Source organism: Zalophus californianus, chromosome 12 (genome assembly GCF_009762305.2).
Source record: "Zalophus californianus isolate mZalCal1 chromosome 12, mZalCal1.pri.v2, whole genome shotgun sequence".
NCBI lineage: Eukaryota > Metazoa > Chordata > Mammalia > Carnivora > Otariidae > Zalophus > Zalophus californianus.
The window spans coordinates 99,715,393-99,730,922 of NC_045606.1; the positions used below are offsets into that span (position 1 = coordinate 99,715,393).

The 15,530-nt window shown below is 50.3% G+C and overlaps 4 non-coding genes across 4 annotated transcripts; all 4 read right to left on the bottom strand.

The window, feature by feature from the left end:
- Positions 1-2,333: 2,333 nt before the first annotated feature.
- On the bottom strand, positions 2,334-2,405 carry TRNAC-GCA. Its single transcript has one exon. It is a non-coding gene; the product is annotated as a tRNA-Cys (tRNA).
- A 4,976-nt stretch (positions 2,406-7,381) lies between these two features.
- TRNAC-GCA lies at positions 7,382-7,453 on the bottom strand. Its single transcript has one exon. It is a non-coding gene; the product is annotated as a tRNA-Cys (tRNA).
- A 3,545-nt stretch (positions 7,454-10,998) lies between these two features.
- On the bottom strand, positions 10,999-11,071 carry TRNAC-GCA. The gene has a single exon. It is a non-coding gene; the product is annotated as a tRNA-Cys (tRNA).
- A 3,974-nt stretch (positions 11,072-15,045) lies between these two features.
- TRNAC-GCA lies at positions 15,046-15,117 on the bottom strand. The gene has a single exon. It is a non-coding gene; the product is annotated as a tRNA-Cys (tRNA).
- Between the last annotated feature and the right edge of the window lie 413 nt (positions 15,118-15,530).

Sequence of the window (15,530 nt, forward strand, 5' to 3'; positions counted from 1 at the left end):
TCATGGGATGATCCCAGTGGAAAGTCAGAATTGGAAACCACCAATTTAGTTTGGTGCCCCATGTTACAGGCTTGAAAAGAGGCCATAATTAAGAGATGTGCCCAAGCACACACACCTGATTAATCATAGGGTTGGGGCCAGATCCCACATGGCTGATCTTGGGCTCCTTCCACTTCCCTAACCTGGGACAAGACGCGACGGGGCCCACTGCCTTCAGCTGCTTCCTTCCTGCCCGGGCTGGAGGAGATAGGCCTCCCCAAATAATGATCTGAATGATGTCCACCCCACATCTAGGACTAAACAGGATGAGCTCACAGCAGCCTGGGAATCTGAACTGTGGCCCTCCCGACCCGCAGTCAGATCTTTTCCCCGGACCCAGAGCTTACTTCACATTGTTTCCTAATTGACATCATTTCATGGTTGTGGCCTCCCCCAGGGAGGGACCCTCCTCAGCCAAGACCCAGTAGTTTCTATTTACTCCTGCCGGCCCCATGTCCTGGCTGACTCACCCTCTCCTGGCCAGAAGCTCCCTCCCCTTTCCCACTGACCCTCATTTGAATGCCCTGAAGCCCCCTCCGCCCTGCTCAGCCCCTCCCCTCCTGTCTCTCGCTGATACACTTTCTTACCTCCCCCACCTTCCCTCTTCACTCCACCTTTCCTGGGCTCATTTGTTCTAACCCCTGCTCCCCTCTCCCCCCAGCTTCACCTGTTCGACTACTGGCTGGATGGATCTCTTTTTCCCCTTCTTCATCCCAAGGCCGAATCCCGGGGCTGAGCCTGGGGGAGGCATCTGGCCAGGAAGGCTAACACCACCCTCCCGCTGAGCAGCCCCAGCTGCCTTGAAAGGCCTCACGTCTGGGGCTTTGCACATCTGGAGGGGGCAGGGATGGGCTTTAAGGCTGCCTGTTTGGGCTACCAAAGCCTAAAAACCTTCTGAACTGGCATGGGGACTCTGACTTTGCTGGCTGAGCCACTGCCTAGGACAGTCAGACCACACCTGCCTCTCCCTGGGCGGGGACCGCACACTGTCCCCTCCTGGAGCCACAGGCTATTTGGATTCCAAAGTGCAAAGATTCTGATGGACAGGAAAGACCCCCTGGGTGTTTTCAGTTTCCACAGTGAATGGACAGCTTCTGCATTCAGTGGGCAGGGACAGGGGTGCTGGACCCTCTGTGAGCCCTTCCATCAGTCCGGATATAAGAGGAAATCCGTGGGGATTGGTGGCCTTTGGAGTTGGGATTGATTTCTCCATATCCTCTCATAAATTACAAATTTGGGAGGACTGTTCTTCCCTGATAAATGCCCCAACATTCACCCAAGAGACCAAGAGTCTCCGAATTTCAGGGAATTTAGCAACTGCTGGATCAAAGTTTGCCTCTGGTGTTCGGCTCTGCCACGTGGTGCCTTAGGCAGATTTTCTTGGCACAGTCGTCAGAAGCCCCGTGTGTCCTTCTGAGAACTGGATGTAGTATGATCTAGTCATTCCTGGGGTGTTAGAATCTGCCACCAGGGCGCTTGCTCTCTGTGGGCACTTGATTTCAGCTGACTGCAGGCAACAATGCGTCTGTTAACACTGGTTTGCTAGCTTCCTAGCCAGGAGGGACCAACCGGGACTTTTCCTGCCTTCAGTACAACGAGGTCTGGTAGTTAACCCCGGATCCCCACATATCTGCATTTCTCTGAGGATCTCTTGCTTGCAAATTACCCTGGGTACCAGTTCCCATACTAGTCACGCACACAGGTGCAAACCCAGAATGTGCCTCTGTCTGATGGAAACAGACTAGACAGTCCCTGGCAGGCTGTCAGGAGCCCATGGCCCTGGAGAGACGGTGGGAGAGTCAGGCTCCAAGGGACCCCAGCGGCCCGAATCCCAGCCAGAGCCACTGCGGAGTAGCATGCAGGGCAGGAGGCACTGTGGCCCCCAGGGGGCGCTGGATGAACCAACAGCTGCGCCGAGCTCTAGATCCTGGAATGAAGCTCACTCTGCAAAGTGTGAGCTGGGCCCCCAGCCAGCAGTCAGGGGGATAGGGGCTGGCAATGTTTGGCACATCTGTTTGGTACAGCAGGTTGCAGAGCTGGGCTTTCCACCAAGACTCACTATTTTGGTTTGGGGTTCAGGTACTGGGCAGTCAAAGAATAACACAAAGCCCTGCCTGCAGCCACCAGAGAGGGCCTGACCAGCACAGCACAGTGGGGTTGGGTGGTGGAGCCCACTTGTGTCTGAGAAACACAGGAGGTGAAACCGAGGAGTCCTGGTCCATCTCTTCTTTCCTCATAGAGGTTTCAATGTTGGGGGAACAACAGCTGTTATAGGGGGTAAAAGCCAGCATAATAGGGGGCACCTGGATTTGAACCAGGGACCTCTTGATCTGCAGTCAAATGCTCTACCCCTGAGCTATACCCCCACTTGCTTATGTATGTCTAATAAGCACTCTAATCCTGCAGAGCCACACCCTGACCATCTCCACCTTGTGATATGTTCTTGGTAGTGCTCTGCCATCCTATGCCCCTGTAAGCATGCCCCACCTGCTACGCCCACCCTTGCCTCTTGCCTCTACTCAGAACTAGCGTTCTTCCTCTCCTCAGCCCCTAGCTGTAGGCCCCGGCCTTGAAAACATTGAGGTTTGCAGCTTGAACATCCTCTGGACTCATTTAGAAGGAGCAGGGCTCAGAACTGGCTCCTCAACAGACCCTCTGAAGTTAGGGTTGGGGGGGGCTGGGAAAAGTCAAGGTTCTTGGGCCCCCTAAACCAGACTCTCTGGGAAGGGGACAAGGGACGATGGGAGCTTCTAACAAGCTCTTGATGATTTTGGAGCTATTGATTTACGTTGTGCCCTACATGGTAGAGATCTGGAAAAAAAATGACAGCAATTAAAATCATGCCCGAACAAAACACAGCTTGGTTTAATGACCAAGTTACCACTAGAATCCACGTTTATGATTAAAGGCCTCTTTGCACTAAACTGGGCAGGAGATGAACTACCCCCTTCATCTATCTTCTTTTGTCCCCTTATTCTGTTTGTTGCATGTTTCCGTGTGTGGGACGGAAGATATAAGCTGAAGAGAGGGTGTAATGCATGGAAAGGCAGAGAAATGGAAATGAGAGATTTATGGTCACTGGAGCCCAGATGCAGGACAGGGTGATTGCAAACATGTGGTCAGAACAAAAGGAAGGGCCAACAGGTGACACATAGCCTTGAGCCAGGGACTACCTGGTATGTGGTCAGATGCGCTGCCCCTGAACTATGCCCCCTTATCGGCTTGGGCGTTGCTGAGGGGCCCCATGTCACCTGTGGGCCATAGTGCACTGTAACTCATCTCTAGTGCACTAAGGGGAACTGACTGACTGACTAACCTCATCCAGACAGACCTCTGTCTGACTCTGAACTTACTCTTTCCTTCTCCAGAGATGTCTAGAAATCTTCCCTGCCCACAGCACTGCCACCTCCTCAGGCTCCGTGGGGGGGCACAAAGCATCATTTAGAGCTGGAATCTTCCCTCTTTTCTTCCCTCCCACTCAGGCTTTACTTCACCAGCCCCACTCGCTCTGGTCCCGCTCTGACGCTCATCCTTGGCACGATGGGGTTCTCTGGGCTGCCTTACATTGCTTTCTCTGCTGCCCCCCACCGCCCTGCTCTTCTCATCCCTTACTCCTTGACTTTAAGGGAAGATGCCTCACCAGAGAGGTCATGGCACCATGCTGGCCCCCCACCGTCAGCTCAGCACAGCTGGATGACTTGGGACCAGATACAAGGACTGGCTATTTGAGCACCAGACTCAGGCTTCTACTGCTTCCTGGGCTGTGACCAGGGGTCTCTTCCTCTGTGGATGTTTCCCCCGGAAGTTACCCCTATGACGCTAAAAGGCCACAGAGACCCCAAGGATGCACAGAAAGGACAATCATCCAAATGCGCATAGCATATCGAGACAAAACGAGGTAAGAAACAGAGATGCATCTTTAACAAGACCCTTTGCAGATTTGTCCGTATGGTGGAAGTCAGAAACTGTATAGGTGACCAACAAAGGCAGGTTGGCTAAATCAATTGCAGTCATAGCAGTCATACAGAGGAATCCTCTCTAGCCACCGGGAAAGGTGTCCTAAAAGCTTTTTCTTATTGGCATGAAAAAGTAATCAATTCTTTTTCATGTTAAAAGCATCATAGAAGAACAGTATCATCTTTGTAAGAAGTGATATGCAAATTATGAACGTATTATCTCTGAAATGACCTATCTGCTTTTCTCCACACGAGTTAGTTTTGCTTAAAAAAAAAAAAAAAGGCAACAATTCCAATTGTCTGTGTCCCTTAAACAAGAGATGCTTTTATCTGAAAAGAGGCTGATTCCAACAAGATTCAAAATGGGTCGGTGGAGACAGGTCCCAACTGCCCCGATCCCACCTGCTCCCTTCCTGATGATGCTGCACCAAGGACCCAGTGTCCAGGCTGGTGGTCTCAGAGCACAGGGACATCCAGATTCAGGATCTCTGACCTCATTTTGGTGGCTCCAATGGTCTTATTATTTGGGAGAGTTTTTGCATTTCTGTAGAACTGGATGGATTTTTCTTACAAAGCTTCTGTCCCTCATCCACTGGGCCCGTCCAAGTGTGTCATCACGCCACATTCCAGTTGTTAGAAAGCAAGAAGAAGCTGAAGGCAGTTGTATCAGGTGGTATTTTTCAGCAAACTGCCTTTTTTAATTTGAGAAAAGAACTGATTGGAAATACATCACAGAATTGCTAGGAGGCAGAAAATAAAGCTTGGGAAAGGCATGGCCACATGGGCCTCAGAGACTCAGGGCAAGAGGCCAGCGTGGTCAGGGACCTCCATGTGCATGATCCAGAACCAGCCACTCTGGGCGCTTTGTCTCTTGTCCGTGACCTGAACCCCGAGGATAGCATCTACATGAGACAGCTAGCATCAGGGCATGCCTACCCCCAAGGTATAGAAGGTCCTAGATTCCCGTTCTACCAGCCTGCATCCAAGGAAAACCGGGATGTTACTAGGAACGGAGATGGGTGTTGGGAAGCCAAAAACAATTCCTACATGCCCACAACACCAGTTTTTATTGAGGCACTTGCATCAGCAAATATATAGGAATGGCCGCTGTGCTTGACCAAGGAAATAGTCGTTGTCACATCTGGACATATGAGAGAAAGGGACCTTAGGAGTTCAGCGTTTTCCTGTTCTTTATTTTTTGCTGACGTGTCTGCTAAATACCCCCTTGACTAAGTAACAGGGCTGTTTCTCTTATTACAAACCTCAGGTCATTACTGACTAAAAAGCAGAAAGGCTAGGCCATTACATTCGCTCAAACGGGAGATATCAAAGTTTGTGTGTGTGTGCATGCGTGCAGGTGCACGTGAGTTAAATATTAGAGAAAAGCTTTGAGGATTATAAAGTATAAAAACATACATACACGGAGGTAGAACTTGGCAAGGAGTAACCACCCCCCTTGTTCTACCTGACCATTCAGGGAGATCCTTTGTGCCTGAGTATTTTGTCTTCCCTGGAACCATTACCTGGGTAACAGGAAAAGCCCCAATAAGGCCTAAGGTGAAAGCAAGATGTAGCAACTTGCTTGTGGAATTTGAGGAGGTGCCCTGACATCCCGGGAAGCTTCACTGCAGCGGCAATGCATCCAAGAGGCGGGTGCAACTGTGGACCCAGCTGGGCTCGCCATTGGATGATCTTGTCTTTGTGTTTCAGGATCTCAGTCATTCAGCAGCACGAGCTGAGTTTTTAGTGCAGTGGTCAAGAAGTCTGCCATGTCTGTCCCTGTCAGAAGTGAATATAGACTTGAGCTTTCCATTGTATGACATTGAGCTTCCCTAGACTATCAGCCTTGGCTTGGCCCTTCATCCTGTTCTATAACAACAGCTGGTCCCTGAAGGTTTTGTCCTCCAGTGGGAACTCTATTCCAAGAAAGGGTGATACTCAAAATATTTAGCCGTCTCTACAGCACGGACATTGACCAGAATGGACATCAACCATAAACAGCCATTAAATGCTTCCCAGGTGGATAAGCTGCCACCAGTCCATTGGTCAGTTGAATCTACGTGATCGATTTATCAGCTCATTTACCACTGAGAGCCCTTGGGTTCTCAGATTTCCAGCCCTGAAGAATCCACTGGATTTCCACTTTCTTCTATCCCGAGTAGGGCAGAAAAGAAATCCTAAATCCACCCCACTTTTCCCTAATATTTAACTCATGTGCACCTTTTGCCTGCAACCAACTCCAAATGCTGTATCAGGCTAGGCACATTGTTACAGAAACAGAAACTGGTTCTGTCCATGGGAAAAGATGAGACAATCATTGTCCAGGTGGCAGGGAGCCCGCAGCCCGGAAGGGAAGGTTGGGGCTTGTAGGTTCATGAGGCAGGGGCGATCCAAGGGGACTCAGCCTGCGAGGCTCTTGGGCACCGGTTAAGGAGCTGCTGGACGGTGCTTGAGCTCTGCCAACCCTGGAATTTGTGTCACTCGGTCTGAGTGTAGTGTGAGTCAGGAGCACCTGTTTGGCCAGAAGTGCTAGGGGGAGAAAAAGGGAAATAGCCTTTAATTCTGCAGCTGCAAGCAGAGCCATTTCTTCCACCAGGGCTCACATATTTGGGGATCCTCAAAAGATGGAAAGAGGGCTCAAAGGTTGGGAGGGAAAAAGAACACATCTGAATCGGAATCAGGGACTTCCAGGTTGTCAGTCAAATGCTTTACTCGGTCTTGTCTAATAAGTGTGTTTCAATTTTGAACTTCATTGTGGAGTCAAGTTATTAGTTATGGGCTGTCATCAGGCCTAGCAGGACTGGGCCCGTGTGATCTGTCACCATGCTACCATGGTCACATTCTCTTACCTCTGCACCCCCGGCCACTCTCTGTGCTTCTCGCCCACCTCTTACAATTCCCTCGGTCCTGCGCTGAAGGCACTAACTTGAAAAATCATTGATGTTTGCCACCAGAATGTTGTTTAAAATGACATAGCGTTGTAAGTTCCAAAATAATTTTCCAGCCACTTGGAATGAGTGGATGTTACCATCGAAGTTAGTAGGGGGGGGTGTGCCTCCCCAAAACAGAAGCTCCCAGGCACCTCCTCAGTTCTACTAAATCCTAATTCCTAGGGCTGATCTGTATTTTTACTATGGTCCCTAAGTAATTCCGGTGCAGACAGGCTAGGTAACCGCTGATCATAACATAAACTTCAAGAGGGAAGTAAGAAACTTCTACCACATACACATCATTAACAACAGCACCGTGACATGCGCCTTGCCCCAGAATGCACTTGGGGAAAGTGACACAGACTCAGGGAGGGTGCTGATGTAGGTGACTTTACAATGAGCAGGACCCTAAGTGAGGTTGTTCATTTGCACTTGGCAATAAGGTAAGCCACCTGCAGGGGGCACCCGGATTTGAACCGGGGACCTCTTGATCTGCAGTCAAATGCTCTACCCCTGAGCTATACCCCCTTACTAGAATTACAGTCCTCTTTAGCATAGTTCACTTGCGCTGCCACACCCAAGCATTCCCTAGCGCACTGGACATTCTATTCTCTCTTGGTCCACCTATGAAACTGGCAAGCCCACCACAAACTGGCTGGAGACCACCCTCTGGCCAGGAGTCGGGCCTTCCATTCCCCAGAGACCCTCCCTTGTCTAATAGCCCTTTTCTACTCTGTAGCGACAACCTGAACTCCTTGGATAAACTGCAGTCTCCTCCCCTCACCTCACTCAGTACCTGGTGGGAGGGGAAGGGAGAGGAAGTGTAAGAATCATGCCTGGATTAGCTATGTCCACAATAATGCTTCATAACAAATCATCCCTAAATCCAGATGAATGCAACAATAAACATTTATTTTCATGCATGGCAAGCAGTGGATCTAGTCTGGGCTTGACCTGGTGGCCCTGCTTCAAGCTGGGGGTCCATCTGTGCTTGGATCCTTGATGTGAGTTGGGCTCAGGTTTGCTGAAAGTCTGTTTATTCCTGGGTCCAAGTTGGAAGAGTGGCAGCTAGCAGGGGCACTTTTCTCCTGGCAGTGGCAGAAATGCAAAAATGTCCTGCCCAACTATGCGAGCAGGTTTCAAGCCTCAGCTTGTAATCCATGTGCTAACAACCCATCAGTGAAAGCGAGTCTCAGGACCAAGCCCTACATCAAGGGCGGGGAAATCTGTTCCTTGGGAACATGAGAGCATCTGAAAAGTCTCATGGCAAAGGGTGCACACAGAATAAGCTCAGAACCGGGGCCAACATTTTAATCCACTGGGGTCTGCCCTCTTGGTCGTAATTACTTACCTCTCTCCTGCATGCGCAATATACTCAGCTTTTACCTTTTGTTCCAGCCAGAGCCCCCTTCTGGATCCCAATGTCAGTATTTGTCAGGCTTCTCACAATAATATCATATAACAAACCACCCCAAAACTCAGTATGATTAGATTCTGGTTCTGCTGCCTCGGGAGAGCTCCCCGTTCACTGTTTTTGCATGACTCTGAGAAGTCTTCCTTTTCCTTCAGGCTTCTCTGCAATTTTTTATTTTTTATTTATTTTTTTAAAGATTTTTATTTATTTGACAGAGAGAGACACAGAGAGAGAAGGAACACAAGCAGGGGGAGTGGGAGAGGGAGAAGCAGGCTTCCCATGGAGCAGGGAGCCCGATGTGGGGCTTGAACCCAGGACCCTGGGATCATGACCTGAGCCGAGGGCAGACGCTTAACAACTGAGCCACCCAGGCGCCCCCTCTGCAATTTTTTAAAGAGATCATTGGAAAATATGTCCTTTCTGGTGGCTGAGCTTTCTTCTCAGCTTGCTTCCCCCGGTAGAATGTTAGAAGCCCAGGTCCTTTTAACTTCCCAGTCTTCACGTCTTTTCGTCCAAGCTCGTAATGCTTTTGATAGTACAGTTCTCTCAAGCAACGTGTGGGTTTTCTATTTATTTGACTCCATGTGCCAAAAGCCACATGATCACAATTCTTTTTGACATATGCTCTCCCTCCGGCTCAATTATAAGTATTTGGGCACACCCTTAGTCTTTCTAGGAATACTTTTGTCCAACTGAGAGGATATACTTGGCACCAGTTTAATTCTTCAGTGCTCTTAATAAAGTGCATTCAAACTATGAGTGTATTAAGCTTGACTTGGTTTGAGACTATGTCTTACGGGAAGGCTCTGGAGTTAGTCTTTTTCCTAAAGTGCTGTAAGAAGGGCCTCACCTTTGTTTTGGAGAGAATGGTTTCATTTTTCTGACTATGCAATTCTGAGCTATCTAGATTGCCTCTAAATTCTGACTGCAAACCAGTAACCTCTCTTCTGAACTCAAATCTTTTTTTGCAGTACCTTATCAAAAACAGCCTGTAACAAAATAGCTCACGCATTCGATGTTTTTCCTTGAAATATCCTACCCTAACACTACAAGTGCAAGCACATTTTCTGCCTTCCAGGTTACCACGAGCCTCTGATCTTCCTGCCAATAGTACTTTCCTATTTTCCCACTGATTGTTAACAGCTCTTTTGCTGCCCATTGCTTCATTGCAAAGGCATGCCATGTACTTTAGGCTTTTGTTATAGCAGGAGCCCCCTTCTGTATGTCACTTTTAGTATTTGCTAGTCTAATCCACAATAGTGTCGCAAAACAAGCCACCCCAAACCGGTGACACACAACAATAAGCATTTATTCTCATGCCCGTGGGTCAGAATATTGAATGTGAATCAATTGATCGAGGCTGGGCTTGTCTGAGTAAGGCCGCTTCAAGCTGCGGGTCCAGCCGGCCTTGGCTCCTCTTGATGAACTGGACTTAAGATTGGGCCATGTGTGTCCACGCTGGGGTCCAGGCTGAAGGGGCAGCCGCTCACAGGATAAACACATCTCATGGTAATAGCAGAAGTGCCGGAGGACAAACCCAACCTTGCAAGTTGATCTCAAGCCCCTTCCTGCATAACCTGCTAACATCCTGTTGGCCAAAACAAGTCACACGATGTGCCAGCGATCAATTTTTTGACTCTCCGGTCCAAATTCATGCCCCCATACCTGCCCTGCAATAACCGACTGGTTTCTGTAAGCGTTTCTCCTGTAATATGAACAGCTGTCAGTAGAGGGCGCTGGAGGGACGTTGCTGGAGAAAAGGAAATTGTCTCCCGAATTTCTGCTGCGTGTTGGTGGTGGTGGTGGTGGTGGTGGTGGTGTTTTGTTTCGTTTTGTTTTTTTCCCCTTCCCCTTGGTCTCTGTTGCATGGTTGGTCAGAGGTGTGGGTGTGTGAGGACCCAGCCAGGCCCCCAAAGAATGGAGTCCCATGGCGACCTCGTACCCCGGCGGGGCTGGCGACCACCTCTCGGGGCCCTCCCAACTCTGCTTATGCACCTGCGGGCGCCAGCCAGCCCCGCTTGTCTCTGCCCCTCAGAGGTTTGGTCCCCCGAGCCCTCCAGGCGCAGATGCTGCACGCTCCAGACCTCACACCCCCAGGTGCCTCTCCCGTGCCCAAGAGGTTTGCTTGCTGCTTGCCCGGAGACTGTGAATACGAGGTCAGGTTGCGGCAACCTGGCGAGTGGGCTGCAACCACACCTTCCCCCGGGGTCTAATTCCTGCTTTGGGGAGGGGCCCCCTTCCGAATTTGTCCTTCTTTGGGTTCTTCTCCCCGCGCATAACTTTAGTTTTCTTTGCACCTTTGTAGTAACTCTTTGCATAACACAATAATTCTTTATATTAAACTTCCCACTTAAGTTACTGTGTGGGTTCTGTCTCCTGGTTGGTCCAGACTGATACCTATGGCCGAGCCCAGAGCAAGGGGGTGCAGAGCGCACTCGCCCGTCGGGGAGAAAAAGAAGAGTCACAAGCAAAAGCCACAGAAACCGCGAGGTGAAGAATTGCAGCCAGTGGGTCAACCACACTTCAAAATGCTAAGCGAGGAAAAGACACGGGGCGGGGCCTGGGGGAAAGTGGCAAGGAGGGCATCTGGTGACATTAAATGGATTGTGGTATCCGGGAAGCCATTCCTCCGCGTTCGGCAATAAAGCGGAGGCCCAGCAGGGGGCACCCGGATTTGAACCGGGGAATCTCTTGATCTGCGGTCAAACGCTCTGCCTCTGAGCTACACCCCCTTGCGTCTGGTTGCCTCCTCTTTACACTATTTCACCTGTGACGCCACACCCAAGCATCCCATAGCGCCGCGTGAGTTCTATTCCTTGCTGGTAGGCCTATGAGACCAGCAGGCCCAGCACAAACTCACCAGGGACCACTCTGTAGCCGTGAGGCCGCTTTCCCATTCCCCAGAGACCCCTCGCTTTGTCTAGTAGGCGCTTTTCCGCTGCAGCCGCATCCGAACTGCGGGAGACACGGGGTTTCTGCGGGACCCCGCCCCCCTCCCTTCCTTCCTTCCTCCCTCCCTCCCTCCCTCCCTCCTTCCCTCCTCCCTCAGCTCCACCGGCTCTACCCCATCCTCCCCAGCCTAACCCTTGCTGGCTCTCTGTTTTCCTTCACATCTCCACCCCACCCCCACCTTCTCCCCGGCCCAGTCCCCTCCTGAGGCAGTCTCCGAGGAGCTTGGTTGAACCCGGGAGAGACAGCGCCAGCGAGGCAGTAGCCCCTGAATCCTTCCGGCAGCATAACCGAGGGGGCTAGAAGGCTGCTGTTTGGGGGCCCACAGCCCGGACCCAAGGGCCCCTGCTATAAGGTCAGAGATCTCTCTTTCCTCTGCCCCACAACAGGAGAGCCCAGGCCGTGCGTATGCCCCCCACCCCCACCCCCTCCCCCTCCCTCCCTCCCAGTTTGCAGACCTTCATTCACACAGTGAGGACACCCACCAGTCCTTCGGAGGAGGCATCAGGGCAGTAACCGAGGGGATGTTAGGGGGCATCAGAGACCGGTGAGATTCACTTTCCAGAGACCGCAGAGGACACTGCGGTGGGAGATGGGGGAGAGGAAGGGAGATTCTTTCCTCATTCCCGTGCAGCCTACCTATAGCATTCCTTTGTACACAGGTAACCTGTTTCACTTCAAAAACATGATGTAAACTCAAAATAAGTGTTCCAGTGAGAACAAAGCAGCGCCCCATCCATGATGTTTCTAACATAATCCACCTGCTTCCATGCTGCTGGCTGCTGGCTGCTTGCCTGGCCTCTAAAACACCATCTTTTTTTTTTTTTTTAAAGATTTTATTTATTTATTCATGAAAGACAGAGAGAGAGAGAGAGAGAGAGGCAGAGGGAGAAGCAGGCTCCCAAGGAGCAGGGAGCCCGACGTGGGACTCGATCCCAGGACTCTGGGATCATGACCTGAGCCGAAGGCAGACGCTTAACCATCTGAGCCACCCAGGTGCCCTAAAACACCATCTTTTTATTAGGGGAGGTAACTGGAAAGTTGGGTGCCCTTCCCTGGCATGGCCAGGTTTGGGGGGCGGGGTGTGTGAAGTGCATTTGGTGGAGCTGGCTCCTGGCCTCCACGCCTGGTTTTGACCTTTGTTTCTGAGTCCACTGGATAAACGCCGAGTGGGTGCGAAGACCCCACTCTTTTCTGATTCGTGTCCTATCTTTCACGCATGAGACAAGGATACTGTTCCTTTAACTGACCTTGTAAGTCAGTAACCCACTTTTGGTTGGAGGCCTTTTCAGTTATTCCGAGGTAAGAGTTAAGGCTCTCTGCACTTGGTGCTGGCTAGAGTAGAGGGTTTACACATTTGAACTTCATTTTCTCTGAGTTCCCGTGCTGACAGAATTAGCCACTCTACTGTACGGTGCTTGCTGGTGTTCTATGGTAACTTAGTACATCAGGGCCTGGCCCTCCCCGGGCACTTCGGCCCAGGTGACCCAGTCAATATTGAACTTCCCTGCTTTGTCACTGTGTGTCAGTGACTGATGACTGCCAGGTTCCAATTCCTGAATAACTGGCCGGATGGTCACTGATTTTAGCCCCAACCAGACCAGATAACCAATGCCATGTTCCCCTCACTTCCTGCACCTGACTTCTAGGATCAGTTTTCACACGGCCAGCATTCCATCTCAAAAATAGAAACTGATAATGGCTAATTGAAGCAAACAAGGAAATGACTGGCACGAAGACAAAAATCTCAGACCTCTCAAGGAAACCTAGCAATCTACACTCAGAAAACGGGCAGAATTAAAGGACAGCCAGGAGGTCAAGATCCTTTGCCCCCAAACAGCATCCTGGTTAGGGGGTTGGTGATGCCCCCACTGCACACTGGCTGCAGCCATCAGCCCCACCGCCAATGTCAGAGCTCCCCTGGAATAAATTCCAAACTCCTGCCTCATTCCATGTTCCAAGTCTCAATCATGTGTGTGTGACTGGCTAAGCTGAGGGCATTGCTGGGGTTGGTGGGAGGGCAAAGTCTGGTACCTTTGGTAGTGCAGGTAGGTCCTGGTTTCCACCAGTCATGCACAGCTGTGGATCCCCCCCAATGGAAAGGAATTTCAAACATTGGGGGTGTAAGAAAGATAGTTGCATATTATCTACCGCAAGTCTCATAAGTGAGACTGGATCAATGCCAGAATAAGGAATGGGGGAAATTGGATAGTGCTGTCAGAGCCTGGGGAGGTTTTCTGGAAAAGGCCTGATCTGCTGCTTCTCTCCTCCCCCTCCCCCCTCCCCTTTCCCCCCTCCCTTCTCCTCCTCCCTCTCCTCCTCCCGCTCCTCCTCCTTCTTCTTCAATTCCAATGTAGTTAACATCCAGCATTATATTAGTTTCAGATGTACAGTATAGTGATTCAACACTTCCATATATTATACGTATATTACTCAGTATTATATGTATATTACTCAGTGCTAATCAAGATAAGTATACTCTTAATTTCTCTCTTCCCTTCTTGCAGGAAGAGGCAGTTATCTGGAATGCCGACAAGTCTACATAAATACGGCGGCAGGTGCATACCATGGAATATTACTCAGCCATAAAAAGAAATGAGCAAAGCCTATAGCTAAGTGAGAGAAGCTGATCTGGAAAGGCTACATATAGTATGTTTCCAACTCTATGACATTCTAGAAAAGGCAAAACTAGGGACAGTAAAAAGATCGGCGGTGGCCAGGGATTGGCAGGAGGGGAGAGGAATGACTAGTTATAGCAGGCCGGATTTTTACAACAGTGGGACTATCCATGACGTTAGTTAATTGTGGATACGTGACATTATGCATTTGTCAAAACCCGTTAAATTGTTGGGAACTTAAGGTAAACTATAGGTGTCAGTTAATAATAATGTATCGATTGATATTCGTTCACCAGTTTTAACACTAGTGCAAGATCTTAACCACAGGGAAACCGTGTGTGTGTGGGGGGGCGTATATGAGAACTCTCTGTACTTTCTGCTCAGCTTTTCTGTGACCTTAAACTGCTCTAAGAAATAAAGTCTACAACATACATATTTTTAATGACAGCCGGTGGGGGCTCCCTGGATTACGGATCAGAGACCGCGGGATGTGTGTTCAAATGACCCGCCTAGGAGCAAGGCGCCTTTCCCCCCAGCTGCCGTAGGCAGAGCTCTAACCCAGCAAGTAGCCGACGTCTTCCGTGGGCTTGCCTGAGACCGGCGGGCTCTGCTGCGCCGGGACGGACCGCTTTGCTACCAGGCCTCCTTCCGCACCTGGCAGCTTCTCGGGCCCCTGCCGAGGGCACCCGCTTTGAGAACCAAATACGTTTAGGCCAAGCGCCCTTTAGAATCACCCAGCGTAGTCCTCCCCCAAATGCGCCTGTCAGATCTAGGGCGCATCGGGATGGAGGGGGAAAGGAGGAAGGGTAGAGATATGCGTCATTTTTACAATAAAGGCGCCCTCCCCGGCCTCCTGCATCCGGGTCCCTGGGCCTGAGGTCCAAGGGACATGCGCACAGGCCCCCCCGGCGCCCCCCCCCCCCCCCCCGCGCGGCTGAACCTATGAAGTCTCGCAGCTGCTGCTTCTGGGTGCGCCCCCGGCCTCCTGTGGACTTAGGAGAGATCAAACATATACGTAGGTCGTCAGAGGGTCAGGACAAAACCTCCAATTCTGGACGAGCAATTTTTCCATCTCCTGAAGCAGAAGATGGCCTTTCCCACCATCTGTCAGCTGAGCCCCGGGTGGAAAGAAAACCGACAGGGGGCACCCGGATTTGAACCGGGGACCTCTTGATCTGCAGTCAAATGCTCTACCCCTGAGCTATACCCCCACACATGGTATGAGGCCCTAACTAGCACCTTTTTACTATATTGCAATAGCCGGCTATCCTCCAGTATGCTAACTGCCATTCATTCTCAATGAACCTGCAGAACTGCATCCCTCTGGCCATCAACCTCCCCTACAAACTTCTCTACAGACTCTATTTCAGCTGGACTGATTTTTTTTTTCTTCTATGCGAAACTAGTTAGCGGTCATCCATTTTGTCCCGTGGGTCTATACCGTCTTTATTGCTTTATTATAATCAGGAAAACATTCTTATTTTAAAAATTTGTATGTTTAAATGAAAATATATACATAAATAAAGTAAAATTAAACAGATCTAACAGGCAGATCTATATTTTAGTAGGAACCCCCCCCACATTTTCCCCCAAAGTAAAAAATTCCAACCATAACTCAAATCGC